Source organism: Protopterus annectens, chromosome 1.part0, assembly GCF_019279795.1.
Source record: "Protopterus annectens isolate FY-2018-M chromosome 1.part0, PAN1.0, whole genome shotgun sequence".
NCBI classification, from domain to species: Eukaryota; Metazoa; Chordata; order Ceratodontiformes; family Protopteridae; genus Protopterus; species Protopterus annectens.
In genome coordinates this window covers 1571358329-1571385669 of record NC_056725.1, presented here as the reverse complement: position 1 = coordinate 1571385669, position 27341 = coordinate 1571358329, and positions in this window count along the sequence as shown.

The following is a 27341-nucleotide window of genomic DNA, read 5'->3' as shown; positions in this document are numbered from 1 at the left end:
AGGGGTGGCAAATGAAGAACATCAGTAGCAAACCATTGAGGTCTGCTGAGCATGTCATCACAGGCTGACAGATACTGGATCCCCTCAGACTGACACCAGATGCTAAGCCTATTATTAAAGTCAATCATGTTCTGTTTGCATTGCATCATCATCATGTATTGCATCATCATCCTACCTGAAGGTAAAATGCAGCTGACAGCCAAGAGCATACCTGCCTGAGGCACATAGTGCAAGAGTTCATTCATGTCTGTCATCACACAGTCCTGAGAGGTATGTGTCAAGTCTTACACAACAACATGAAGTATGATGTAGTCATAACAGCACTCATTGTTGACAGATTTGATGTATGTGAAATATGCTGTATCCTGGCTCCTCACAGACAGCTGACTATGACCCTTATATTATCTAGCCTGGTGAGGGGACATCAGTGTGACTCATGATGTAATCACCTATGACTAATATGTTTGCATTTGTGTTTTGCGGTAAAGGTTTGACCAGTGAGAGGGTGGTGTATTAGCTATTATGGGTACTATTATGTGTAGCTTGCTTGCATAGCTATTTATGAGGTGTTTGGTGATTAGGTATGTTTCTTGTAAGGACCTCTGAATATGTAGGTATGTGTGATGTGGGTTTGGGTGAAGTAAGAAGTGAGGTGAGCGTGTTAGTACCCTGCTCATTGTCACATGTACTGCCAGGTGTGTGAGAGAGCATGGATACAAGGTTTTTAATGTAGATGCATCTCACATGTGTGTTTGTGTGGAGTAGGAGTACAGGTTTGGGGACTCTGCCCACATCTCTGCAACAGTCAGGGAGAATACAGTTAGCAATAGATTACTGCTTGTGTATATGCCACAACAGGCCATGGTTAGGCAGTGGCCTGACAGATGCTTATGTGGAACATGGTATTACATTTATGGTGTCATCCTAAGGGAAAACAGTACCTGACAGTGTGGGATGGCAAGGTAGATTGAGTACACTGCTTTGCCAGGCTTGTGCCACTTAAATGCACCATAATCCTGTCATTAGGCATGGTCAGAAAAACATACCTACAAATGTGACAATGTTCAGCCCTCACAGAGTAAAGGTCATACTGCTACAGCCTTGTGGTGCACAGCCTCAAAGATACTCTCTGTAGGCACACTTTGCAGTGAAGGTGTGCATGTCTGTGTATGCACAGAAAACGTGTCCAACTTTGCTGTCATTACATTAGCCTTGCAAGTTTACAATGTCTGTCAAACTACCAGACAGCAAATATATGTTGTATGAAATGATGTGAGAACACAGTTTAGTATTCCAGGAACATAAATGTACAGGATGACATACCTTGGACATGTGGGAGAGTCAGAGACATTGCCTAAAGTTGACCACCCATCTTCAGTAGGCCTTGCATCTATGTCACGCAGATCATCACCGTTATGATGTTGAAGGCCAGGCTGCATGAACTGATGTGAAACTGTCATCTGACTGGATCACTGCCACTGTGGAACTTGATGGAGCAACCTTGGACATCTATGTCACCTTAAGCTTAACCTTGTATTGCGATGCAGCAGCTGTGCTCCTAATCACCATCAGGTCGGTACCCTAGTCAAATCTACAACCCGCAGAACCCAAGGCATAATACATGCAAACATCAAATGATTGGTCTGGTTGCTAATTAAGGCATCTACACATGGAAAAGGCAACAACAAGCCTACAGAGCCTTGCATCATGTGTGATAAGTGTGTTGATCATTAAACAGGCTTTGGCCCATATCATATATTGAGGTTGGTGCTAATGTTTTGCTTCTGGTAAGAGACAAAGAATACAAGCTTTGTGTCCCACCACAGGGAGGCCATGTTGAGACCAGCAGTAGTAGTAGCCAGGCAGCAACAATTCAGGCAACACCCCTTTTTTTCCTCTTTTCAGCATCCTTCATAAGGTAAATGTTCTTTTTCAATATGCACTGCTTGATTAGTGTGTAACTTCAGAATAACTGCCTAAATAGTCAATTCTTAACTTTACAGGGTGTACATATTACTTTACCCTCCAGTGTTTGTCAGTGTTCTGTGCAGGACCAGACACCTTGGGTGGCATTTTTCTCAGAAACCATGATGGCATTAACTCCAGTACTGACTTGCACATAGGACAATCAACATGCACTGTCAAGCATTGTCCCCATAGTTGAGGAACAGATACTTGTGACATTGAGGGATATACTCAATATAACTGCGTAATCAGTAATAAAGGATCTGTTGCCATGGCTATGAGGATTCCCACTGTGACCTTTACCACCCTGTTGGATATGGGCATCCTGAGGCACTGTAGAAATCACATATTTACTGACAACCACTTCATTATCAAACAAAATGATATGGTACATGAGAAATACATGAGAAACGTATATATACAATGACACTGGAGGTAAAGCTCTCACAAAAAAAGTACTCCTAATGTCATTAATGTAGTCAGTGGTACACTTTTCAGCCATCACACAAAATCCAAAGCAGACATGGGTTGAGGCACTGACATGTAACCGACATAAATCACAAAAACTTCATAGAGAAAGCCCAGATAACAAATACCATCATCAGCCCCATATGCACACTGTGAAAACAACACACATATCAACACATAAAGCAACATGTCATGGAGGAACACATACCTCTCAACTGTACATTTTTTTGCAGAATGTGCAGATTTTTGCCTTATATTTTTGGCTCATTTATCATAAAATTGTGGCTTTCTGGCAAATCATTAAAGATTGAAGTTAGAAAATAATAACAGACATTTGAGTTTTAGACTTCACACCCTTCGGAAAATTCATGCTAATGCAAAACCTGTTATTCTATCAACTTTCTAAGTTTGTAAGAGCAATATTTAAAAATTGTCCCTATTTGTACCACTTTTTTCATGGCTTTGCCCAGATTTCTTACTTTATGAGGGTGAGAGGTATATAAGCCCATAAGTCAAGCCTATGCACAATCCAACATTCTAGCCATCTCTGACTTCATGCAAAAGAGGAACTGTCATTGAATACCGCACTGACACTAATGTTCTCTAGAATGGGCTGACACAGACATACAGTTGTCATCAGAGCCATGGGCTAACACTAAATACTAAGAAATGCACAATACTATCCTTTGGGAAGCCATCCACCCCTTGTAACAACCGTGCCACCAGCACACCTCAAACAGTTGACCGAGTAGTCAGTGACTTATGGACACAGATATTGATCTACCCTTTGTCTGTTATGTGTCTGTAATATTGTGGACATCATTCTATGTTGTGCAACCTATTAATAAAGGTATGGCATGTAAACCAAGGAAGCCATTGTTCCACTGTAATAGGCATGCAACAGACCTATCACTGGTGCAATGCCACCTTTGGTATGTAACTAACCAGGCATATCCAACAACTGTAGCATCTACAGAAGTTCCTCAGTAAAGCACTATATGGTGTACGTAACATGTCCTATGCAGACCACATAAAAGCCCTGTCCATGTAGTCTGTCCCCTGCATGTTTTTGAGGGGTAATGTTTACCTGCAATACAGGGTGGTGTCAGACCCCACTGTGGAACTCTTGCATATCCACGAAACAAGTAGCACCAGAATTACCTGCTCTACAGACCTAAACATTGACAGTGGTATATATAGGACATGCTGGAGAGACAGGTATGTAATCCAGAAGACTACACCCTATATGGAACAGGCTCCCCATCCATGTGAAGCACATTTCCACTCTAACACAAATCAAGCACAAGTTACACAACTGGATGGGGTACAGGACAATCATATCTGCTTGTGGACCAAAGTCTATAATGGACACAGGGAAACTGTTGATAGTTCACTCCCAGAATCCAGCTTGTAGATGTTTCAGCTCCAAAAAACCCTGCTTGCAGTTATCAATGGTATCATATCTTGACAGTGTATAGGAACGTATGGCTAGTCTTAAAGGAGCCCTTGTGTTCATTAGGACATTAAACACATATGAACCTATAATCCCTGTAACATATACTGTGTTACCTTACTGGCAACATTTGTCTTGTGTGTAGGCATTCAATTTTGTGCTCTGATGTTGATGGGTTGATTGTAGATATGTACCCATAGGTGTGTCATACACAATCCTGAAAGTAAGGCATACACATTTCCATGTGACACCTGTCATTGTGTGACTACACAGCAATTACAACAGCATCTATCATAATGTACACACACTATTATGGTATAGTCATTATAAATTGCAATATACAAATTTGGAAAGTGAACAGTACAAGTAGCATGTCAAAAGCACCATTGGATGAAACAATTTCATATTAATGTAGATCATCACCCTGTGCATCAGACACATAGCGTTATTTCCCTGCATCCATTAGAGAGATGAAATGATTGGGGCACAGGTATCATCACTTGCACAGGGTGTTGTGTGGAGTGCAGGAGGCCTAGGATGACCCAACAGGTTGACATGCTTGTGTGTGAGTCAGGAAGGGATGCAGGCCGAATAGACTCTGGTAATGTGGCGTGCGTGTCTGTAGGTGAACTGAATGTGACATTGGTGTGTGAGTGTCTAAGTCCCTGAGTATACGAAGCCAAGTTCATTGATACCCCTATGTGTCTGTATGTTGGACAGCTGTGAACCATGCATGGTAGAGCTGAAAGTTCATCGCCTCCACCCCTGAACATGTGAACTGGCTCTGTAGGAGTTGCACTGGCACCTCTATGACCAGGGTCAGATGCTGTGCTACTACCTGAGGGTGACTGCTCTCTGCTGACAACATGTCCTCCATGGGACTGCCCAGAACCACAAGCTCATGGCCTGCCATGTCTTGGTCTGAACAGCAAACTCACCTCTGGAGTGCTGGATGTACTGCCTCTATTTGGGTCACAAACTGTGCATGAGTAAAAATTGCAGCTAAACTCCCACCCAAAACACCTGACACCCAAGTACCACTATGTGCACCCTGATGTGCTGACTGCTACAGTATTCCAGTGATGATCCAACTAAGTATACCTGGATGCTCCTCTTAAGTGGGAAGCGGTTGCAGCTACATCCACAACATATGGGGTGATGGATGCCTGGGAATTGTCCTGTGTTGCAAGGATCATCCAGAAATTCCTCAGTGGCTGACAGAGGTTGTTCTGCTGCAGGCCTACCACCAGTGACCTGACAATCCCTGGCCATGTCCACTGCACATCTGTGTGCCATGTTGATCATATCTGTTGCATGGTGTGCACCTGCTCATATGTGCAATTCTGGTGGCCAACAGCATTAGTGTTGTGCACCAGTTTGTCCCACAAGGCTGTATGCTCTTCCCTATTTGCTCTCCATCTGGACAGCAGGACTTGGTGGTGTTGTCTCAAGGCATCAATAATGAGGTCATTTTCTGCCTCAGTGAAAGGTAGACATCATCTGGCACACATATCTCCTGTAATACAAATAAATGAGAACACATCAGGATCACATATGTTGGAGTACAGTAAGTGGAGATACAACAATAAAAGAAGCCGGTTGGTATTCTCTGATTGATTATACATCTCTTAACATTGCGTCAAACATACAAAGGTTGTGGAAGTAAGTAGGGTAGTAGCAATAGTGACCCACTGCTGTTTGTGATATGACAGATACTCACATATGATCACACAACAAACACAGGAGTCCATTGTAGTATGCCCCATTGCAGGAAAACTGCCACCCATAACATATGTATAAACATTGCCAACCAAATAGCAGGGTACTACTATAACTGCTAACAAAGGAAGTATCCAGGAGAATTGTGTAACTAGCTAATACAGAGCATTAAACCGTTGCTGTACTCTACATCCTCTGTAGGTGTAACACAGCTGGAGATCACTGGCATGTCATCATTACATTTGTAAGAAAGGCTTACTGATGTAAATCTCATTCCCCCTAAGTTAATTCAAACATATGCATCATGCTGAAAAAAATGGTTACATACATGATGGAGTGCAAAAGTCCTCTATTGTAAGGTACGGCTATATGAATACTGTGTGAACAAGTTAAGCATACAAACTTACTCTTATACAGAATGGTTCCCCCTAGCTAGGTGTTTGCCTTTTTAAGATGGGTCTCATTAGCAGCTGGTTGCCACTGAACCAATCTGTAGTTCAGGATGCTACATGTAGCATACAGAGCTGATTTGCAGTATAATCAGCCAATCCCATGCAACTACTCAACAATATATAAGGCCTTAATGTAGATTCCATCCACTTTCTCACATTTGGGTTTATAATTGCTGGAATAGGGATTATGTCAGCACAGAGTGAATGTTTGTATAGTTACCTGTCATACACAGATGTATGTGCTACAGGCTGAAGCTGCTGCTGCTGCAGGCAGTAGGCATAGTCAGAGAGGCTGCAGAATGTGCAGGGCAGCAACACGTAAGACTAACTGTGTGACCTGTGACAGCCTTGCTGTACAGCCAGAGCCTGGTTGAGGGAATCCATCCTACTGGAATGTAAGGTATGTGTTTAAGGTAAGTATGTTAGCCAAAGGTATCATTAACAGAGTGAAGGGAAAATGCTTGTTGTATCCTAGAACAAGGTAGGAGGTACATTAACTGTTATGTCATCCAGTCAAATAACTGCCAAGTCACGTGTAATGTCATGGTAGTCATCTGGAACGTGTGTGCTGTTAACTATTGCTTCTAGCACACGCTCTATATATGTATGTAACTTGTGTTGCTGTGGTTGTCTGTAATATCACTAGCAAATCATTGTGGGCTGCAGTCTGCTATGACTGGGCCTCATATGAATTACATACTTCAGAATCCTCTGGGAATTCGTACTGATACATGACCTGACATTCTATGGACATTCTAGTGCTGTAATAGGAAATTTAAATGTGGTCCTATCTGTAAGCCTTTGACTGCCATTATTTAGAAGCAGATATAATATCTGTACTGCTTTGGGTGGATAAGTAGGCAATGAGACAGTCATACATACAGAATTTATACTGGTGATATACACATACATTTATACACAGCTGCTTTTGAATCCAAGACCATGTGGACCAAGAATTAATGTTTTCACAGCATTTAACAGATTGAGCTACTGAGTCATTGTTATAGCAGCTGTATTTTTACATATTGTACATATAATTGCATACTTGCTTGCTGTTACATAACTCACTAGCAGTTATTTTTATGTGTATGGCTTTATAGTGATGCATTTCTCTACCAGAGACACAGTTGCATTTTTATTTTTCCATTACTCATGTAGCAGGTGTATTTTTACAAGTTGTAGATATAATTACAGTTACCTGCTGTTAGATACCTCACTTACATCTATTCTTATGTATATTGCTTTATAGTGATGTATTTCTCTACCAGGGTCGCAGTTACACTCCTACTTTTCCATTAATTGTATAGCTAATTTGCACAATGTGCAGCAGTGCTTAAACATTCTTAATGATGGGAATTTGACAATTGCTATGTTTTGCTTAAAACACGTGTTAATTAACAGCTGTGTGGTGTGGCGGGTTGATGCACTCTTCTGCAGGTGTGATGCTCCTGGGTTCAAAATAGGGTGCAAGTGCACTTTTTGAACTGATTAATATGTTTTCAGAAACATATCACTATAACGCCATTTAGCTTTGCTTAGTGATGCAGTGCATCATTCACAGTTGTGCAAAAAATCTTTAAAGAAATGAAAAATGGGGAATTAGGACAGTGGTGAAATGGGGTGCTTCAGGGGGAAAAACATATTGAAAGGCAGGTAGATATGTTCAGAAAGGGTATACGACAGAACCATAGCTATCTATTTCTTGTACAACAAGAACTGAGCACTTTAAAGGAAAACAATGAGATTCTGTTATTAAGTGCTCAACTTCTCTATCCTTTTTTTCCCTATTTACTGTCTCTGTTATGAATAAACAAAAATGCAGCATTTAAAATATTTTAAATCGACTGTTTTTCTCCACTAGAACAGTACCTTACTGTACTGTGGTGGTTTCACGTTCAAAAAACATTTATCCCACCCTGGTAAAGCTTGCTGCAGTCTCCAATTAATTGATATCATCAACGCCTATGAATACAGGTAGTTTTCTGGCCCATTACTTCCCCAAACTGACATTTCCAAGACCTTCCTAAAAACCCACCCATGCTGTGATGTCACAACTGCCTGGTCCTTTCCCTACCCATGCAGAAAGTAAAGGCTAGAACAAGGAAACAGTACATGAGTCAAGTCTCCTGCTGTGGGCTGTCAATCACAGGTGGTAACAGGTTAAATTACCCTTAGTACTTTGACAGCTAGGGAAGTTAGGTATGAAGGGGGGATGGGAGATGAGTCAAAGTAGTACAATTCAGGCTTCACAAAACACTGCAGCTTTCACATTCTAAAAAGAAGCAGCAGTAAAAAGTACTTTGAAAGTCTGTTCTGTGGCATTTGTACTTTTAAGTAGTCATTGAATGGCATGAAATGTTACTTAAAACTGACTGAAAAACAGCAGTGTATGCATGTGAAATCAATGCAATGACAGGAGCTTCAAGAAGAAATAGACATGCATAACATATTTTTTTACAGACAAGCATTACATTATAAGGCAGACTAAACAATCAGAATTATTTCATGATGCCATGCACCATGTGGTCAGACTCAGAAATTACGTATAAAAATATTTAAAAACATGTAAATTGTCCCCGAGTGGTGTTAAAATGTAGGAAACATCAAACCATGATGAAATAAACATGTTTTTTGAATCTGTGGGTGAGGTTCTCCTTTAACAGATTTTTAGCTGAATTTGGACTGTCACCTCCTGAGAGAGGGGAGTGAGGGCAACATAAGTGCACTGTCAAGTCAATTGGACCAAATTAAGTGTGTCCAGTGGACACGGGTGCGAAATAGAGAGCTATGTACGCGACAATATTTTTTGGGACAGGTGCCCATTATTTTTTTTAAGATGAGAGTGGAATATTGGGGTAGGTATATAGGTATGTGTGGGGGAGGTAAGTTGGGAAGGTGAGGAAGCTTTTGCAGACAGACAAGACAGCAGACAGGGTTGGTGTGTGCACTGCAAGAGGGGGGTGAACACCTTGGTTGGGGAGGGTGTTGTGGAATCCCAGTTCCATGGACGTCAGAAACAGTAGGAATGTGACTCAAGTCCACAACCATGGGAATGTTAGCACTACACCTTCATGCTCCTGTGGAGGCAGTGGTTGATACCATTACTTGAGCGAGGCAGCCCCACCAGGATGGACAACGTGGTCTCTATCTGGCATAGGAGTGCACCAACAGTTTGGCGCAGCAACCCAAACACCATGCCTGGTAGTTCATCACTGGTGACATAAGTACCCCTCCATTTCCACTCCCACATGGGTGACCACCCCCAGCCTGTAGTACAGAACTACCTGAAGGAGCAGGTAGTGCAAGGGCAGCAGGGGGAGGTGCCACCAGGCTGTGGCCTAGATGTGCTGGGTCCCAATGCCATGGGCAGGGGAGCCAAGGTAGGTGGATTACCTGAAACTGCTCTACCTTGTCACACTGTAAGAAATTACATATAAACATACGGTAGAAATGAACATAACAAAACAAATGTAATTAATAACATTATAGAAAATAATAATAAGTAATGGAAATAAATAGAAAGGAGTATAATGAGGACCATAACAATAAATAATGTAAATTAAAGTATTTTAACAGCAAAGTAGTATTAAATGGGTTGGGAGGGTGGCCTAATGGTTCAGGTGTTTGCCTTACAAACACAAGGTGCAAGGTTTGAATTTCACAAGGGATAATTGGCTAGGCTTAAAATGGCTCGCAAGGGTAGTTAGCCTAGTACTAATCTATGAACCTAAATTATACATAAAGCCAATATAAGAGATAATTACAAATAATATATTAGTATCAAATCATAATGTTTGTGTCTTTCGGCTTTTCCCGGTTAGGGGTCGCCACAGCGGAACTCCGGTCCGCTAATGATTGGTAGTAGATTTTTACGTGCTGGCTGCCCGGGCCTAACGCACAACCTTCAACGAAGGAACGAATTAAAGAAGAGAAGGGGTGGGGTGAGAGAGAAAAAAGAACATTAATAACTTTGCAGATAATATAACTGCACAGACTATACATACTTCTACATATGTAAGATTTCATTTATGAGAACAGTGACTGCTAATATTGTATAGATGATGTTGCACGGACATAGCTCTCAAACTGTTAGCATGGGACATTATGGGCCAAGCCCTACCAAATGGTGGTACAAAGGCACAACTACAGGGAGCATTTTTACATAGTGTTTTTATACATTAGTAGCAAGGTGTTCTGATAACAGATTTATCATTAAATTGCATTGCAAGTAATGTCATATATCTGCAAATCAAGGACCAGACATATTGGGTAATAGTCATTATATTCTGCAAAAATCATGACAGTTGAGAGGTATGTTTGTGTACACTAATTACACTAGACAGATAGTCATTTCTCAGTTGGCTGCCATGGGATTAGAACCCACAAGCAGTGACTACAGGAATAAGGTGCATTTTATTTGAATATAATGAATTATCAACGCACTGTCTCCTTTAAAACTTTTATTGTGATGTGTGAAATTATACATTTACACACATGCATAGTTGTGTGTGGTATTAGACTGTAACCCACCCAGAGTGACCACATGAATAATGATCACTTTATCTGAAAACATTACATATCAAAGCACCATCTCCTTTTACACTTTATTGCTTAATGTCACTTCAAATCTGGCATTTACACACGTGTATCATCTGTCTAGGGCTTCTGTTAACTTACCCGTATACACTGTTCATTTACTGAGTGCTGTCTATAGCACATTTAAGAAAAAATTATCAGAACTCAGGTTTGACCCTTAATATGGTTATTGCACTACATATTAGTTCATATGTAATAGTTGACTAGTGTCGGATTAGAACACACTTGCAGTGAATACAGCAATTATGAACACTTTTTGAAAACATTACTTATCAAAGCACCATCTGCTTCTAAACTTTATTGATAATGCTGCTTCATATCTGAAATTTAGACACATGGATAGCTGTCCAGGACTTCTGTTAACTTACCCATGTACCATGTTCATTTACTGAGTGCAATATACAGCATATTTCAGACAAAATGAGCAGAACACAGGCTTGAACCTTAATTTGGGTATTGCACTACATTTATTTCTGACATTTGTTGGTGCATTCTTTATTCTTTCACATGTAACAGTTGACTGGTGCCAGATTAGAACACACTTGCAGTGAATACAGGAGTAGTGAACACTTTATTTGAAAACATTACTTATGAAAGCACCATCACCTTTTAAAATATATTGATTAATGTTGATTCAACTCTGGCATTTAGAACATCGATAGTTGTGTAAGACTTCTGTTAACTTACTCATACACCCTGTTCATTTATTAAGTGCAACCTACAGCATATTTCAGACAATGAGCAGACCATAACAGTGACTCTTAATCTGGGTAGACCACAACATTAACTGATGGTTGGAAACTATGCTACACATTACTTCATGCTTACCTGCTTTACAATTTCAGATATGTACTGCCACATTAATAAAGATGTAGGATGTCCCAGATATTTCATACCTGACTGTTAGGACTGCAACATCTGTATTTACTGGACTGTACTATTATGTTATGCCTATTACTCTGATGATTTTCTTACTTGCCACATGTTTGCCTAATCCTGGCCAGATGCCAGGCATGGAACTGCACTTTGTGAGCCCCCTCTTCTACAGCTGTGGTAAGAGAAGCAAACCATTATGCATACCAGTTTTCCACACATTCAGCTTCTATAGTTATGAATTACTGGAAAACATGCTTACATATCTGTGGGATGCTCCCTTCTCTAGCATCTTGGACCCAAGTGTCCAAGGGTCCCCTCTTCCTATGCTTCAGGTTGTCATTGTGGTGACAACACTGCTCACCAGTGCAGGGGATACCAGCAGCACTAGTTAGCTCCCTGGCCAAATGATCACAGGCCTCAGACTTGCACTCTGAGCCTTTGTACTCATCTTGCAGCAGATATAGTCCATATCCCTCTACCAGGAGTCAAATAAAAACTTTGGACTCCTGCACACTCTACTTTTGTGCCTGAAAGCACACTCCCTCACCAACTCCAGCAGCCATACCCAGAAACAAGGTCGGGGTCCAAGGAATGATGTGAAATTCCCAGCTATTGGCTTTTATATAAGCTGCATTCCTGCCCTTGCATGTCATACTGTAACTTTCAAAAAAGTGCTGTATCACTTAGCATTGCGCAAACTTGCAAATCCATGTTTAAGTGAAGATTAGCAATATGCAACTTTTCTAACCATTTCTAAATGTAAGAATTATTTACTTGAAAGTCAACTGATGTTTCAGTCATCTGACACAGATTCACAACACTATATGTAAAAAGCATTATTACCCAAGACTCGAATGCAGGACCAGTTACTCAGTAGGTCATGACTCAATCAATCTAGCCACTGGGATAGGAAAGGGAGCTCAAATATCTGCAGATATACTGGGAAGGTGCCTGTAAATGTGACACAATTTTGCTGCGCTGGTTTGCACTTTGCTAAGCATGCTAGACTTACAACAATTGAATACATCTGTTTTCTGTTTTTAGCTGTCTATTGGATGTGTACTGCTTAAATATGCCTCGCTACACCTAGCTAAGCAACATTCTGTATAAGGCAAACAAGCACATGAAAAAAAAAAGGTTAATATTGAATGCATCCCATTTCTATTTTTATATGTCTAGTGAATGTCTACTGCTAAAGTATGCTGTGCTATGCCTAGCTAAGTGACATGCCACATTGCACAAATATGCACATGACAAATAAAAAAAAATACAAAAATTATTAACATTGAATGCATCCAGTTTCTATTTTTAGATGTCAGATGTCTAGCAGATGTCTGATGTATATTTGTGCAAAACTAAGCATAGCTAAGCAACGTGCTGCACTGCACAAACAAGCACATGAATGTAAAAATAAATAAAAAAATAAAATAAAATTGCAATTTAATGAAATAAAATGTCTGGTACACCTTTCTGTCCAGGTTAATGGGCTGAAAGGTATTGGGCAGTGTTTACCATTGTCTAAATTTTTTTCTGGACAGTCCAGAATTAAGGGACAGCCTGTGAAGTCAGTCTTACATGGATTCAGTATCTGTGTTGCTGTCATCTCCCTTGGCAGCGTGCTATAATTAATATGTATGGTGCGCTGCTGAGGAGAAATCATGGCCTTGTACATGGATACAATTCGTATAGGCTCTGCATGGACCCTACATAGATTTTATTGAATCATGGGTCAGTTTATTCTTGAAGAGACATGATAAGTATGAGACTTATATTGATGTATGCCCTTATATTATATAGCATAGTTGATAAATAGAAATAAAGATGAGAGACATAGATGACTATAATATGAATTACTAAATTTAAATCTGAAATAAGTATAGAATGAATAGAAAAGGATAAAAAAGGGAGAATAACTTGACATTTATAACTATAAATGTGTAAAATCAAACAAAACAAAAACGTTATTGGGGCCATACTGGAGGGTTTCCTTTATCATCTCTTTTGTTTATCATATTTTACAATTTTATATATGTTTTAATATCTCATACTGATCTAATATCATTATACTTCTAAAACAATATCTTAAATATATATATATTTTTTCTTTACACTGACATGACAAAAAGAGTAGTTTATTTTGGATTTATTAACTTTTCCAGGAATTATAGAATTCCATGAGCGAGTAGGTGGATTGTTAGATTTAGTTCCTCCTGCTGAGGGTGTTCTTGATAAGTCTGTGAAGTTATATACTATTTTTCATTAGTATTGTTTGATGTGTCTAAAAGCAAAATGTTCAAATCAAACTTTTTTATTATTAAATATTATTTTATTATTTTTATTATTAAAGATGCCAGACTGGAGTTATTAAAAAGGATGCAGTATGCTTTTAGTCAGAGAGTCTTCAAAAACATTGAAATGTTTGTATTAAAGATAATGACAACTCTTAAAAGCATGACTTTGAATTCAAATAGCCTAAATAGCCTAAATAGTGGTTGTAAGAGAGGAGAATTAGTGAATCTTTTTATGAACAAAAATATTTTTGTTTGCAGTAAACATATATACTAGAAAATATGTTTCAAGAGAGAAGCTGGATATTATGCAATACCAATAAACTACTCATTTAATGAAAGATGGTGAACAATGATTATTTTTGGAAAATGGTTTGTTATGAGAAAAATTACATCTTTATTTAATTATACTTAAGTAACTTCTGGGATGGTCACTGTTGAATATCCATGTAAACTGTTTATATTATGCAATATTTACTGGGTTCTAGGTCTTAGACAATGCTTATATATGTTAGGAAGCAAAAATGAAGGGCAATACATTTTAAGAGAAATTTAATTGTATATTAGATAAAATAGATACCATCAACAGCAAACACATTAAACATATGGATAAACTAGACAAATTTAAAAATTTTGAATGATTTTGCACACTTGTTTTTCTCATCTTTTATACACTACTGTTACATATTTGCAATGTCCCTTATCATATAGAATGGCCATAATTTGTATTTAGTAGTTAAATACAACATTTACAAAGCTTCATAGATTCTACATGCTTTTACCAAGCTTATGAAAAGAACACGAATGAGGAGCTTGGACACATTTACAATAAATTAGCCTCACATATTCCAAGTGAATTTGTTCATTATCCATACTGGTTTTGAAGGTTGTTAGGGAAATATTCTATACTTAATATGTAAGGCCAGCATATTTCAGAAATGGGGAATGCATTGGATTAGGTGCCAGTCACACCATGGTATTGTTGATGCCGTGATATAGGTTTAGATATGTCTAGAATAGATGTTTAAGTTACCACTGATTCTGTTTAGCTGAAGGAGTTTAAAGAGTTCTGAGACATTTGTACCTTGTAAATCAAAACAAAAATCACCTCTAAGGAGTTTGTATGACATGATATTGAGGAACAGATTATCAAAGCACCTAAGACGAATTGCCATATTGTTAAGATTTTCACCTCTCATGCACAAGGTACAAGGTTCGATCCTGACCTCAGGCCAATGCCTGTTTGGAGTTTGCATGCTCTCCCTTTATCTAAGTGGGTTCTTCTCTACTGCAAAAACATGCTGAGTCTTTTTATCTTAAACTCACCAATGAGTAGTGGGCAGCAGCACAGATTTTACATGGTGCCCTGTAGTGGTAAAGAGTTGTACAGACCAACTGCTTTGGGCATGAACTGTGGTGCACAGCATCCTCAAGACAGGAGAACATGTATCACAGACTGTGTTCAGTGGCAGGGCTAGCCACCTGATGGTATAAAATATGGCTCTAGGTGATTCAGTCATGTTGACTAATGTCACCAAAATGGACATGGCTAGTTACCGATGATAAGTAGGTTGAGGACCCGGCTTACTTCAACCTACACCAGGGACTCATACTAATGGTGAAAGAAGTGTATGTGCCCCTATTGGCCAGTGTGTGCCCACCATAAAGCCAGCAGCCCTGGGTCAATAAGCTACTTGCCAACTGGTGTCCAGTTGCCCAGCCTGTGTTACCTGGGATAGCTCTGTTGAGCAAATGTTGGACATAAAACCAATCAACCTGCCAAAGATGAACTAAGAATTGTTACACTCAGTGTAGGTTCGCTGACATGAAGGAGCTTGGAAGTGGATGACATGATGATATGGAGGAGGCTGAAAATCCTATGTATCCAAGAGACAAGATGGAAGGGCAGTGCGGTAAAACCACTTCGCTTGGGATCCAGAGTCTACTATTCAGAAGAACGACAGGCTAGAAATGGTGTCACATAGAAATGGTATTGCAATTGTGGTGAGAGACAGGCTTCAGAAGGCAGTGAGGGATGTCATCAGAATTAGTGACAGACTCATGGCAATCAGACTCCAGTGTAATGACAGGGTAGTATGCCCCACAGCAGGGTTGTAATAGTGAGGAAAAGCGTGCATTCATACAAATAAGTCAGGGCAACATGAACTGGTGTTGATAATGGGTGACTTGAATATACATATATGGACAGACAGAACAGGGTACGAGGACTGCCTGAGTCCACATGGGTGAGGTTTAGAAAAAGAGACAGTCACAAGATCACGTACAAGAGTGGGCAACATGGAACTCAGGTAGACTTCCTCCTAGTAAGGATAGGACACTGGAGTAGAATCAGTGATTGCAAAGTCATTCTCAGTGAAACAGTTAGCCCACAGAATAAACTACTGGTCACCACATTCAGTTGCAAGCAGTGCTCAGAGAAGCCTCTGAGGTCAACAGAGACCAGGCTGAAGACCTAGAAGTTGACTTGAGAGAAATTACAACAGTTCAAGGAGTTACTCAGGGCTTTAGAACCCCAAGAAGAGGAGGAAATAGGTAGAGTTAAAGAAGAATCGACAGCACTAAAAACTTAAAATTGCCAAAGGTGTCCCAAGTACAGACAGAAACAGCTAAAGAATCCTAGGCACACCACCATGGTCACTTGAATTAAAAACTAGTGAAAAATACTTTAATGATAAAAAGCTGTGGTAAAATAAAAACAAGGGCTTTTAACAGAACAAGAGCCTTTACAACGTTAAGTGCTTTTGGCAATAGCCTTCATCAGATCGTTCCATCTTACGGCTCTCTTTTCATGAATTATACAGAGACTACTCATTGGTCTACTCTTATTTAATTTATGAAGAGAGAGACCCAAGATGGAATGATCTGTTGAAGGCTATTGCCGAAAGTGCTTATCATTGTAAAGGCTCTTATTCTGTTGAAAGCCCTTGTTTTTATTTTATCACATTTTTTATCATTAAAGTATTTTTCTCTAGTTTTTAATTCAAGTGACTGTGGTGGTGTGACTAGGATACTTTAGCTGAATTAAAGTGGAATGGCAGTGCCTCAAAGCAGCATATGTGAGGACTACAGAACAGATATGTAGCTGAATCTGATATGTGGTGGAATGCAGAAGTCCAGGAAGTCATTAAAAGAATGAAGGAATACAGGAAAAAGTGGGAGATAGAAAAGACAGACCAGGCTAGGAAGGAATACTGGCTGGCTAATAAAGATGCTAAGAAAGGAGTTGCAATAGGAAGGAACATGGCATCAGAGACACTCTACCAGCTTCTGGAAAGTGACTCAGTAGGTGGCACAAAGAAACTACATCAGGTTGCAAGGCAAAGACATAAAGATAAAGAAGATAGTCAGACACCCTTCATAAGGGATGCCAGCAACAACCTGCTTACCAATCCACAGGACATCAAAGGCAGATGAAAAGAATACTTCCAACAGCTTCTTAATGAAGAAAACTCCACAGAAGCTGTACTGCCCTAGACACAGCCTACAATGAGGGAAGAAGAGGAGCCTAACCTAGAAGTAAGAATAAATCTAAGGAAAGTGAATTCAGGGAAAGCAGCAGGATCAGGTGAAGTCACAGCAGATATGATAAAGATGTTGGGTGAGATAGGGGTGAAATGGCTCTTGAGGATAATCATAGCAGTGTGGAGAGAAAGGTGTATCCCAGATGACTGGAGAATAAGCATACTCATGCCAGTGTACATGAACAAAGGGGACATCTACAACTGTGGACAGTACAGAAGCATCAAACTCCTATCACATTGCATGAAAGTTCTGGAGAGGATGATTGATGAACGCATACACAGAGTAGTAGAAATTAAGATGGGAATGAGCAGTTGAGATTCAGATCAGGATGCAGCACAATTGATCAGATGTTTGCAGTGAGACAGAAAGTTGAGAAGTAGCTAGAGATGAGGTATGAGTCCACCTGGACATTCTTAGACTTTGAGAAAGTATATGACAAGGTCTCAAGAAAGCTGATTTGGGCAGTACAGCAGTGGTCTGAAGTCCGTGAAACATTAATAGAATTAGTGCATGCTATCTACAAGGACCCAATGACTCAAGTACAAACAATGTTTGGTCTCACAGAGGGATTTTCAGGTATATATCAAGGTTCAGCTCTGAGCTCACTGTTGTTCATACTGGTGATGGACTACATTAGCAAACAGGTCAGAGGGGACAGATCAACAAAGCTGTTGCATGCAGATGACGTGGAATTACAGACAGACTCTGATCAAGAACTTCAACAAAGGATAGAGGAATGGAATGCAAAACTGAAGGCACATGGGATGAAATTAAGTACTGAAAAGATATTGGTAATGGTAGCAAATTTGGGAAATCAAAAGAAGCTGAGAACTGAGATGGAGGGGAAGACAGTGGAACAGGTTAACAGCTTCAAGCATCTGGGATGGGTGGGTGAGGATAAGGCAAGTCTGAATGAAGAGGTGAATGAAGAATTAGAGGGTCTGCAGCCAACTGGCATAGGGTGTCAGGTGTAGAGCATGACAGAAAAATGCCAAAGGACCTGTAAAATAAGGTGTACAAAACAGGGTGTGACCAGTGCTACTGTATGGTACAAAACCTGGGCAGTAAAGGCAGAGCAGGTGAGGAAGCTAGAGGTGATGGGAATGGTGAAGGGTGGTAGGATGCACACTGTGGAACAGATGAAGAGACGAGGACATAAGAGCAGAAGCCCAAGTTGTTCCAGAAAAGATCAAAGAGAACAGATTACAGTGGTTTGGGCACATGTGCATAAAAGCAGAAGACAATCTGGTAATATGATTTGGGACAGCCAAGAAGAAGGTAAGAGGAAAGGAGGGTATCCAGAAAAAAGGTGGATGTATTGTGTGAGAAGATCTGCGACAATCAGGCATAAGTGTTAAAGAAGACAAGAGTGTAACACTGAATTGAGAGATGGCGACAGTTAACACAACACCCCTAGAAAATTGGGAAAAAGGCAGTTGATGATGATGATGATGATGGTTATGATGAGTGCACCCAAGGGTACTGAGACCTGAGATTTCTTAGGTGAGGAAACATTGAGGTCTTTCAAGTTGATGTAGTGCCTACTAAGGTGCATGCCAAATGGGGCATTATATTTATGAGTAATAAGAAAGGAATCAGATGGATCTATATCTTCTCTAGACCTTAAAGAGATATCATAAAGGAATGTTATACAAGTTAGGAGGATATTCTAACCACTATAGAAACATGATTATGTTATCAACACAGGTATCTAAGTCTTTGAAGACTATGTTAGATTTAAGTAGATAATTGTCCAAGTGGAAAGCAATTGTTCTGATAGATTTAACAAAGAAAATTATGCTGCATTTTTTTAACATTAAGGACAAGTCCAAGATTAACATAGGTTTAGCCCTTGACTGAGAATCTGAGTAAAAGAATGGGATTTGATAACTTCCCCAGTTCACAGCCATCAGTCATACTGCACTGAAATTAGTTTTCATGCTAGAAAAAGATGAAACAAAGAGGAAACAGCTGAGGACACAGCCATATGCAATACAGCTGGTGACCCTTTTCTTTTTAAAGAAAACATCAATGACCTTAATGATATGGGCTCATTCAGATAGCCAGGTATCTACACAGGAAACGAGTGAGTTAATACTGAATTGAGATAGTCTCTTAATAACTTTAGCATGAGCGATAGTATAAAAAAGGCCTTAACAAGGTCCATTTAAGCAGCATCTACTCATCTACTATATGCTCTTTTTCCATGGCCTTTTAAATAACATAGCCCGCTTCAGCAGGTATGATCTGCCTTTTACAAAGCCATACTGATGTGCATTCATTTATATAAGGTCACCTTAAATCAATTTGAACTGTTTGTATTATTTTTCTGTATTTTCATTTATTTTACTGTTTTCTCTGAATTTAAAGTTAGAGCTATTAATTGAAGTTCTTTTGCAGCTTGCACTTCACATCAAGTGGTTTCTTTGCTATCCTTGCTATTTAAATAATTGTGGTGGTGCTGCAGTAGCATTGTCGCCTCACAGTAAGACGTTGTCCTATTCGATTCTCAGCTAAAGCGTCTTCTGTGTGGAGACGTGTGAATGGGCGTACCTTCGTTGAAGGTTGTGCATCAGAGCTGGCAACTCGACATGTAAAAATCTACTGCCAGTCATTAGCAGACCGGAGTTCCGCTGTGGCAACCCCTAACCAGGAAATGCAGAAAGACACAACAAAAAAAGTGGTTCTGGTAAGTTTTTCTGCAGTTTTACTGTGTATTCTCTGAATCTGACATTACAGCTATTAATTTAAGTTGATTTTCACTACTTGTCAAGTCCATTCTATGTTGGTAAGCGAATTAATTGGTGTTTCTGTATTTATTTGCTGTACTTTTAATGACTTTTCAAACTTACAGCAAACAGACAATTTTGCCCAGGTGTCTGAGGTATCTTGAGCTTGTGCTGGTTACTGTAGTGGTAGGAAAGTAATTGCTGAAGTTATGGGGAAGATAAGTACTACTGGTTACATCTTTAGTTTTTTTCATTGCTTCTTTCATTTCATTTTCCCTGTTTATATTATTGAGTGAAGCTATGCTTAGTTGAGCTGGAATGAAATTTGCACTATCCCATAAATGCAGGCAGTTTCAGTTCTAACATTTGCTAATATGGCAAACTCAGCAAAATCTTAATGGTAAATAGGCTCATGTTGTGTAAAAGTGCAGAAGGCTGTCTGTAGCTGCATAACTAGCAGAGCTGAACACCTAGCTTCCTAAAAGTAACATGTCGCAGCTCCTAGCAGTGTTACATTGTGCAATTTAAGTCATAACCACTGTATGCAAGCTCAACACTACTGTTATGCAAAGTTCCTTAGCTGTGCTTATCACAGTCATAGTTAAGCCCGAGTTATGTATTTACCTTAAATGACATTCATGAATTACCCATCACTTAACCAATAGCTATCTGCAACTCTCTGTAAATCAAACCAAGCTTTACTTCATACTGGACAAAATGGAAGGTCAGACTACTTGTCTCCCCCCCCCCCCCTGTTGCTAGCCTCACAGTCTTAGGTATCTTAAAACAGTGCAGTAACTTTGTTAAGCTCACATTTATGAACTCTTACTAAACACATATCACTCTGTCTCTGTGAGAGTTAAAAATGCTTACTAGATATGGAGGCCTCAATTTCACCAAATACTCAGACTGTGAGCATTGCATTAACCCACCACAGTATACACCCAACCCTAATGCATAATATAATGTCATATGCTAATACTGTAAAAATCCTTACCTAAGTCTCCTAGATCATAAGGATCAAGTTTCAGCAAAAAACAAAATCAAACATTGGATCATGTATCATCTCACCTTTAACAGTCACTATGAAAAAAGGGCATTGATTATTCTAGTACACCAGACTACTCCATAGACAAAAATGAAGTGATTGGTGACTCCATAGGGAGACACACAGATTCCCCCTCCCTAGTTTTGACAATGACAGTGTGACAGTGAGATGTTCTTCATGTGCCAGGATCTCAGATGTCTCAAGAGCACACAGGACTCTTGCAACAAAGACATGGTAGATGTGCATGTCGGTTGAATGGATTGGACTGAAAAACTGTGAGGGTCTATGCATGCCATAAATGCAGAAAAGACAATGATACTGATCAGACTCCTCCCATTGTTCATGAATGATGCATAGATGCAAAGAAAAGATGGTTGAATACAACAACTGGCTAAATAACTGGTGTCATTCTAGGGGGATCCAGTATGTGTCAACATGAAATGAAATGCTTGACAGTCCTACATGATTTGTAAGGGATGGTCTGCATCTCTCATTTATAGGCTTCAACATGGTTGCCAAAGCCCTGTTGCTGTAGGCTTAGTCCCAGAAGTATGGTGCAAAACACTGGTAACACCATGTTGTGAGGGTGGCCCCACTACCAAACCTAAAAACTATGGACCAATGAGCCTGATGAGACTCACTTGTGCGGCCATGAATCACATTATAACAGACAATTAAATTCTTATAAGGTTACATTAGCAGCAATATGGTTTGATAACAGTTAAAACCTGTCTGACGAGCCTGGTAAGTGTCTTTGAAAAGAAAACACAAGCTGTTGACTGTATTCAAACTGTACATACAACTTACCTGGATTTGGCACAATCCCTCATGGTAGCATGACTAATAAACTAACTGCTTTACAAATAGACCACTATGAGGTAAGATGGATGACTGTTTGGCTAAAAGACAGGACCCACACAGTACACGTGTCAGGGGCAGTATCAGAGAACATGAAGTTGACAGTGGTGTCCCACAGGACTCAGTGCTAGGACAACTTTTGTTATGAATTTACATCTCTGACCTGCAGACTATACAAGACATATGATTATGTAAAGTGGGAGTATTTGTCAAATTCCCCCACCAACATGGAACCCTTATAGCAAGAATTTATACTTATAAACGCCTGGTATATTGAAAATGGGCTTAAATAACTGTTACGAATGCAACATTTTCACATCGGTAAGGCAAACTATCCTCCCAGCATATGGCATTGGCAATATACTGCTTCAAAATGAAAATGCAATTAGAGACCTGGGAACCTGGATGAACAATTTCCACTGCTTTGATGGCCATATAACAATGGTTGTCAGGAAATCCTTCTATTTGGGATGCCTGATCACCAAGGGAATATAATTCAGATTCAAATATGTCATTGTTGCCTTGTATTCAGCACTGTTTGGACCAATATTATAAAATGCAGCCCCCCCCCCCTTTGGATGGACTTTTGCCAGACATATCAAAAATTTGGAAAGACCCCAGAGGTTCCTAACAAAGAGGATCACAGACTTAAAATTGCTAAGCTACCAGAAAAGAATAGAAGCATTGTCCCTTTATTTTGTGTTGTACATGCTCCTCATAACAGACTTATGCATTGCTTTTGAAGTAAATAAGGACCCAGTATTCCATAGTCACTTGTACTTTCACAAAGTAACAGTTCCTTGTACCATAGCAATGGATCTAATCCTTTATCAACAGATAAATAAAACTAGGTGGAAGAGACAAATTCAGTGTCTCCCTCACCTCTGGAAAATACACTTTCTATAGATAAAGCAGTGTGATGCACTATCTTTCTTCAAATGGGACCTGTATAATTGGAAGGGTATGCATAAATTTACCTCAGCTTAACGGAACTAGCCCTACTTGACTGGGACAGTGCAGTCTAGGATGGAAACTGACAAGGTGTATTGGTCACAAGACTCAGTATCATAAACTTACTGTGAAGAATATTAGCAGTTCTGGTAGGCAGGAAGACGATTTAAGAATGTTGCAATTTATAAAGTCCAGAACTTTACGTCCATGTTTGCTCTTGTTTCATAGGTAAGTATTAGGCTTGCTACCACTGGGGACTATTACAAGCCTAGATAAATTCCCTCAAAGGTGAGATTCAATCCCTGTGTCCCATGTCTATGAGGTAAACCCCTTAACCATTATGACAACCCCCAGCACAAGTTTGCCAGTTTATGTGTGGATTATTGAAGTCTGTCATAAGAAAGATCTTTGCTTCAATGGCTATCTTTATATAGGTTCATAGGTAAGTACTATTCTGTCTGCCATTGTTGGCCATTTTAAGCCTAGGCTATATCCCTTTTTGCTGCTTGAAATAACCTATCCCATTTGGTTATAGATTGGCCATAACTATCCCATGGTTGACAATTATATATTACTCCTAATGAGAATAACTGGGATCATACCACAGATAGTTTGAAGGGACCCATGCATGGGATGAAGCATCCAACAGGTGAATTCTGCCATGAAAATGCACTATAAGGGTAGCAGAAGTTTAGTCAGTATGCAAAAACCAAGAGCTGAAATATGCAGGCCATCCCTGGTGGAGCAGTGAGGGGGTCTGTTGACCATTTCATAACAACACACTGCATCCCTTTAGAGCTGTACTGTTGACTAGGTTGTGTGAGAATATTCCTACCAGAGTTTGCAGACTTATTCGTCAGCTCAGTTATTGATCAGCATGACTTAACTGAGCTGGGTAAGTTCAATATCTGGGTTGGTGATGAGTCTGTAACTTTAGCTATTGAATTTAGCTGTACTTTGAAAAGCTTTAGGTTTACACAGGTTATTATCTATGCAACTATTAAATCTGGACATGCATTGGAATTGATTTTCCTAATGGATATTATTACTTTGTACTGGGTGATGGAGCCATTTTTTTAGTCTAATCATTTTCTGGTTTGCTTTGGAATGGAACTGTTGCAATACAACCCCCTTGATCTTGAATTGAAGGTTATTTGTTCATCTTCATATATTTGACCTGGAAGTTTTTCATCTATGTACCTTCAGTTCTGGCCAGAGAGTGGTACTCACTCAGTGTTCTCATGATGGAGTGCAATAACTCACTTTCTCTGGCTCTTGAGTCTATACCATCAGACCTTGTGTGCCCTGCATCTACTAGGAGACTTAATCCTTAGCTTAATTTTATTGTGATCTCCATTTATTATGTAGAGACAGGCACAAATTGGAATGTTGCTGGTCTTGAGGGGGTCTGGGGGGTGACAGGATTCACCTAACTGAATCAGCACTGCACTATATACCATGAAGGACAGAGTGTATACAATTGTTGGAATAGATGAAGGGTTAGCAATAAAACATCAATAAGAATAAAGCTTAGTAAGGAATACTTCAGAAGATTAAAGCAAATATTGAAAATTGCCTTGACATATAGGAATAAAGTTCAAGATATAAACCTAATATCACTGAACAATTTTTATATGAAAATAAGAAAAAATGTTTCATGCTTATTAAATGATATATAAAAAACAGTGCATACCAAGATTATACATCTCTCAGCTGAAAAGAAGTATAGGCATCCTCGAAACTGACTACATACAAAGTCTGCAGTTTGGTAGATCTAAATACATATTCGCTGACCTCATTAAATCCCAACATAGTGAAAGTCCTAAAGCATGAAGAGAAGAAATCTCAAATGACATCTTTACTTAGTTTAGTAGAAATATTTTGGAAGAGAGTGAAAAATGAAAATCAAACCAGAAGTAGACATGAACTAGATAGAACTGAATGTGCCAGAAACAGAAGAAATAATATAAAGAAAATTGAAAAGTCCACACTATAGTGGCAAGTATTGAAAACTTCAAGAACAGTTTCATGTTGATCAAGAGTTGATTCAGGAATGGCTAAGGAGAGATGAATTTAAAACAAAAGATGAAAGGCTAATGACAGTGGCCCAAGACAGTGGATTACATACAAGTTATATAGAAAAAGAGGGAGAGCAGACAAATGTAGTTCTGTAAAAGTGAGCAGGAAGAAGTTGTGCATTTCATTTCTCGGTGTGATACACTCATGGCTGAGAGTCTGTAAACTGAAAGACACATTAATGTGGCAAGACTGTGTACTGGACATTATGCAAGCACTACAACATATACTGAGAAGCATTGGAAACATTAACCAGAAATCATTATCAACATTGACAAATTTCAGATGGCATGGGATCACCCAAGGTCAACAATTCAAAAATAGATGCAAGAAAATCCAATAAAGTAGTCAAAAAAAGATAAAAGTAATGTTAGTAATTGAAATTGGTACACCCTGCGATCATACTGCCTTGTGTTCCCAAGAGACATAAAGTCATAAAATACCAGGATCTGTAAGCAGAAACAAAAGCAATGTGGAAGTAAGATACCCAGACAGTTCTAATAGTAGTAGATGCAACAGGACTAATAAAGAAGAATATACAATCATACTTAAATATGCTACTAATTAATGTAACCCCATACGATCTCTAATAGGAGGTAATTCTGGTTACACTTCAGGTATTGAGAAGAGAAGAGAAGTTTTGGCTAACTTTGAAGTCTGAAGCAAAACTGATTTCATGCAATTTAATTATTCTTTGACATAGGAATGGGGCCAGTCCTCATCAATGTATGTAAAATCCTAAGCATTTAGAGAAATTAAACCAGAAATTTGCAGAAAAAAAAGCTTACATGTCTAAGGGAGATCTCTACAGGGATTAACTAGCCAGCAGTACTCTTCCACATGGTGGAGAGGCCATGAAGTCCAGCCTATCTGTCCATGAGTACAGCATTAATTATGTCTCAGTGTGGGTGTGCTGTACAGTATTTTACTTATAAGACTGCCACCATCAGATTAGTTCTTTAACCAGCTGACCTCATGGGCAGTGCAGTGACAAAACCTTTCTTGGAATCGTCCTTTTGGCTAGTGTGTGAGATTCCTGATTATGAAGAGTTCATTACTGCTTTGTCAAGTATGTGACTCATGATACGCAAAGTGGATCCTTGCCCAACAAGTCTAGTTTTGGCTAGTCTTAATGTGGTTGGACCAGTAATCTTTTTGATCCTGTTTTTTTCTTTTAGATATGAGGTTTTTCCATCAACTATGAAGGAGATCATTGTTATCACAGTCCTCAGAAAATCATCTTCGGATCCTAATAATTTTGTGAATTTCTATCTAATATCTAATGTTCCCTTCTTAGGGAAAGTTATTAAGAAGGGTATTTACATGCAAGATGAGAGTACCTCACAGTTAGTGGATTCAATGGCCCCTTTCAGTCAGGTTGTTTGTCTTGCCATAGTACTGAAATGGCTCTAACAAGAGTCATTAATTAACTTTTTCTGACAAGAGCCCACTAGCAGTACTCTGTGTTGGTCCTCCTGGATCACACTGCAGCATTTCATATTATGAATCATGGTATTTTGGTAGAAAGTTTATTTACAGATAATGGTATCTATACTGTGGTCCTAGAGTCGCTTATTTCATACCTCTCGGGCCATATGGCTAGGGTTTGTTCAAGGAATATCTCATCACCTACTTGATCTCTGGATTTCATAATTCCACAGGGTTGCATCCTAAGCCCTTTATTGTGCATGGTATACATGCTTCCATTAGGAGAATTGCTTAGGGAGAGGGACCTAACATACCATAGCAATGATAGTGACATTAAAGTCTACTTCTCTTTTCCTCAAGAAAACATGATAGTTTTTTTTTTACTAAAATTTAAGAGCCATGCATTCAGCCATACAAAACTGGTTGATACTCAGACAACAAAGCACTGGTAGTTCATACATCCCTGAGAGACTCTACTGCCCCAGTCTTGCCCAGATTTTCATGTGTTGTAGCACATGCTTGAATTTATTGATAGGGTGCATAATGTATGTGTTATTTTGATCTCCATACTTAACACTTCAAGACAAGATATTGGTTGTTGTGAATTTCTCTTCTTTTCAGTAGTGAATCACCTCAAGGACTGAACATCATGCACTATTGCAATCTGATCTTCAGGTTGTAGTTCATGCACTGGTCTCCTCAAAGTAGTATAACTGTAATGCCCTTTACCTGGGACTTCCTAACACTGAGTTAGACCCAGTGGTGGCTGGTGACTTCAAATCAAAGGGGGGCTGCAGGAGACAGCTGAATGGGTGGGGTCAATGGGAAGGGGTGTGGACAACTAGAAAGGGGAGGAGCTATGTTCAAAACCACAAAAACTAACTAAATACA